At 36.8% G+C, this 4,701-nt stretch overlaps 1 pseudogene; it reads right to left on the minus strand.

Moving 5' to 3' along the window:
- Positions 1-2,486: 2,486 nt before the first annotated feature.
- LOC106582476 (trace amine-associated receptor 13c-like) lies at positions 2,487-3,501 on the minus strand (annotated as a pseudogene).
- Between the last annotated feature and the right edge of the window lie 1,200 nt (positions 3,502-4,701).

Raw genomic sequence — 4,701 nt, forward strand, 5'->3', positions numbered from 1 at the left:
ACGCTCCCCATCCAAACCTGACAGAGCTTAGGAGGATCTGCAGAGAAGAATGGGAGAAACTCCCTGAATACAGGTGTGCTGAGCTTGTAGTGTCATACCTTGTAATCGCTGGAAAAAAAAGTTTCAACAAGGTACAGAGTAAAGGGTCTGAATACTTAGGGCCCTCCAGAGGGTGGTGCTGTCTGCCCAACGGTCTGCCAAATGCGTCATTGGGGGCACACTGCCTGCCTTCCAGTACACCTACAGTACCCAATGTCACAGGAAGGCCAAAAAGACATCAAGGACATCAACCACCTGAGCCACGGCCTGTTCACCCCGCTGTTTTCCAGAAGGCGAGGTCAGTACAGGTGCATCAAAGCTGTGACAGAGAGACTGAAAAACAGCTTCTATCTCAAATCCATCAGACTGTTAAAAACCCATAACAATCTGACTACCACCTGGTTACTCAACTCTGTACCTTAGAGGATGCTGCCGTACAGTCTGTACATAAACATGGAATCCCTGGTCACTTTAATAATGGAACACTAGTCACTTTGATAATGTTTACATACTGCTTTACTCATCTCATATGTATATACTGTATTCTACTGTATTTTTTGTTAATAATACTAAGACATTGCTTGTCCAAATATTTATATATTCTTTTACTTTTAGATTCGTGTGTTGTTGTGAATTGTTAGAAACTACTGCACTGTTGGAGCTAGGAACAAAAGCATTTCACTACACCCGCAATAACATCTGCTAAACGTGTATTTGACCAATAAATTGTGATTTTGATTTGATTTTGTAGTGTATTAAAGGTAGTAACCCTTTAAACGTAATGTTCTGTTAATGTATGTATTTTGATACTGGTTCCCTTACCCTGTAAGCAGTCTATGAACCGCTCTTAGTCTATGCCACTCTGACATTGCTCATCCATATATTCTTATATTCTTAATTCCATTCCTTTACTTAGATTTGTGTGTATTAGGTATTTCTTTTGAAAATGTTAGATATTACTTGTTAGATATTGCTGCACTGTCGGAACTAGATGCATAAGCATTTCGCTTCAACCACAAAAACATCTGCTAAACACGTGTTTGTGACCAAAACAAAATGAATGTGATTTGATTTCTAATGAGTGACTGCAATCCACACTTTGGTTTTGATAGTCACTGCCAACAAACAAGAATGTTATCATTTTCAGCGAAAACGTTACTTCCTTCAGCACTACTACAACAGTGTGACTGTTATGGAATAAAATGTTCAATATATTTCCTTTAACATCCTCTGTGTTGTGTGCTTATTGTTTAACCATTGAAATGTTCTAGTTCATTTTGAGAACTTAAGGAGCATCAGGTACTTCTGGAATGTCTACCAACAGCATGTCCATATTTTTGTGATAAATTACACTGGTCACTGTTCAAAACATTTAAAAAATACTAAGAAAGGACTGCAAAATGACTTTACTAATGATCAGTAAATGGTTTATCCGTTAATTTATTAAACATCTTATGAGAGATCATATAAATCATTATTACAGAGTATAAAAGTTGTTTATCAATGTGTGAATAACCATCTTTCCAAAACTAATGTGGGAGTAATGAGACATTAATGATGTGGAGTCAAAATAAACATTATACATTCTTTATTACAAAGTCTTATTATAAAGTGTAACCAATCTCTATATTAATTCTGACTACACAGCATCTGAGAGAACTGCTCTGGTGTGACCCCTGACCTGGCAGCAGTGATGTAGTGAGAGTAGTAGTAGTGAGAGTAGTGGTAGTGTTCATACCCGGTATGTTGAGGTTCAAGTGTCTGCTGCAGTCTCCTGCGCTGTTGAGTTGAATAATTCATGTATATACTGTAGTAGTTATTTATAAATGTGAGACTACCTAGCTTAGTAACATTTAACACATTTGGGAGTAATGATTAATAAATGGTCAAAAAACTGTAAATTCCTAACAAATAGTTTATTACCGAACATTATAAAGTGTTAACCATATTTGCATATTCTTAAATTTGACCATATTCTACTTACACAATACACCATTGAGTTATACTGGGACGTTATCTGATATCATGCATATTGTACATTTAAATTTTACTCCATTGTTGAAGGCATTGTGTACCAATTGAGCCACTAGAGGGTGATGTTAAACATACATAATGACTCATGACGTTCTCAAAATGTACATTTAGAAAACTTACATACTATTTATCATTAAATAACATGGAACAACAACAGACGTTGGTATTTCCAATATACAACCCAAAATGACTACAATGTCTTTTATAAAACATGCTAATCCCTTCTTATGCCTTCTCCAACTCATTCTAATCCAATTCAGCCAAATCATTCTGAATCAGCACCACACGTATCTATGAAGACAAAACTGAGATAAGTGATGTCAGTGTATTATTACATGAAAGAAATAATTACAACAAATGTATAAATAAATTATATCAAACCTATGATTGTCAACAAGGAAAAAACATATGAGCTATGAACGCCTTAAATTGAGAGATAAAATAAGTTTAGCTGTCACTTTGAACCATGGATAAAATAAAGCATAAATTATTGGATTAATTAAGGAATTAACAAGTGCCAGAAAACTGGTGAAATATGATAAGAAATGGTCAATTAAAAAAAAAAAAAAAAAAAAATAGAGATGGAACCCAACAAATGAAATAGTTGAAAACAACAATACCTAGAGTTTTTGCTGCTTTTCTCTCAGACTTATTTGCTTGTACAGTTTTAACACCAGACACACTGGCAGCCTCTTTTGAAAATACCTTTCTGGCCTGTGATCTGGCCACCACAAAGATTTTCATATAAAGTGTTATAATAATAGAGCATGGGACAACCATTGTAATTACAAGGTCAATTATATTACCCCACATAAATCCTTCAACTTTGAAACATTCTTTCAAACACCCACTGGGTACCTGTACATTTACAAAGTTTTTTATAATAACAGCATCGTATATGATACAACAACACCAGGTGATGGATATACAACACATAATTCTTGTTATTGTTATTTTAGAGTGGTACAATAAGGGATCACACACAGCAACATAGCGGTCAATAGATATCAAGACCAAATTGGTGATGGATAAAGAAGTACATAAAAATGCCATATAGAAATGAAACACACAGAAATATTTCCCAAAATCCCAGCATGGTTCCATTACTGCTACAGTCATTGCTGGTATCACAATCAGTCCCACCAGGAGATCTGACACAGCCAGAGAGAGGATGAGCAGGTTGGTTGGAGTGTGGAGCTGCTTGAAGTGAGAGATGGAGATGATCACCAGTACGTTCAAAAATACTGTAACTGCTGAAATCAATGAGAAGAAGATGTACAGTGTTATGTAGATAGATGTCGATAGCAAAGCCTTTCTGCATGAAGAGTTTCTGTCTTGAAAACAGTACTGAACATCTTCGTGTTTCTCCATTTGTAACAAAAGGTAAAAATGCTGAGGTCCTGCTCCTGCTTGGTCCTGTGTGTGATCCTGTCAGGTCCGCCTTCTGACAAACTCTGAGCTCTGGCTCTCTATTTATCCCTGAGTTACAGACAGAAACTCCCCTCCGCAGAGTCTCTCTGCACACACACACACACACACACACACACACACACACACACACACACACACACACACACACACACACACACACACACACACACACACACACACACACACACACACACACACACACACACACACACACACACACACACACACACACAGGGACCAGTCAGCACAGAAAGGAACAAATGGTGAGATAAACAAATCATTTGTGAAAGCATGATGTAATGTATGTCAGGATTGGATGTTGTTTTGCCCACCTAGCCTGTCCTTCAGCCTTACTGATAGTTAGAGATGAGATTGTTTTCACCTATTTCATTTGTTGGGTTCCACGGGTAGGCCATCATTATCCATAATAAATTGTTCTTAACTTGCCTAGTTAAATAAAGGTTAAATAAAAAAATAAAAAATAAATAGATAAGAGAAAAGTTTAATTTTCTCAAATAAGCATTTTAATGGGGGAAAATATAGCATGGGTGATATTTTGGTCACTCAAAGCCTATGTTACATGGGAAATAGGATAACTGTGCAGACTGACTGGTTTGGGTGATGTCAGTGCTCAGTGTCGAACATGTTCCACAACCTCAGGAGACATGACGGCACGCCACATGTCAGCTAGTCAGTGTGTAGGAAAGTTGACGAAATGGCATAAGTTTATCCTGCCCTACAAAGGCAAAACGCAGTATCTACCAATTCCATCTTGTAATGGCCAAGTATATTATCTGATTAATGTGGTATTAGTTTCCTGACACAGGAACAAGCCTGTTGATCAGAATATATCATGCAGTATCAGAAAGTGCTGTCTAGACAGAAAAATACCTTGATGTCAGATTTTGCTGTAAAATAAATTACGTAGTTACTGCGTTTTGCCTTTGTAGGGCAGTATGGGGTATGCACTATAGCACATGCAGTCAAAATGAATAGTACCATTCCATATGAACATTCCATAGACGTTTAGAAATGTCCATATGAACTGAATTATGAACCATACTTCTTCAAGTTGAGGGACACTTTGACTCTGTTTAATCATGGGTACAAATACTTTTTATCAGACTTCAGAATAAACACACCGTGTTCTCACCAAATCACCTCTTAATATTGTTTTCCTTTTCTGTTGTGTTGTTT

Source organism: Salmo salar, chromosome ssa21 (assembly GCF_905237065.1).
Source record: "Salmo salar chromosome ssa21, Ssal_v3.1, whole genome shotgun sequence".
Taxonomy (NCBI): domain Eukaryota; kingdom Metazoa; phylum Chordata; class Actinopteri; order Salmoniformes; family Salmonidae; genus Salmo; species Salmo salar.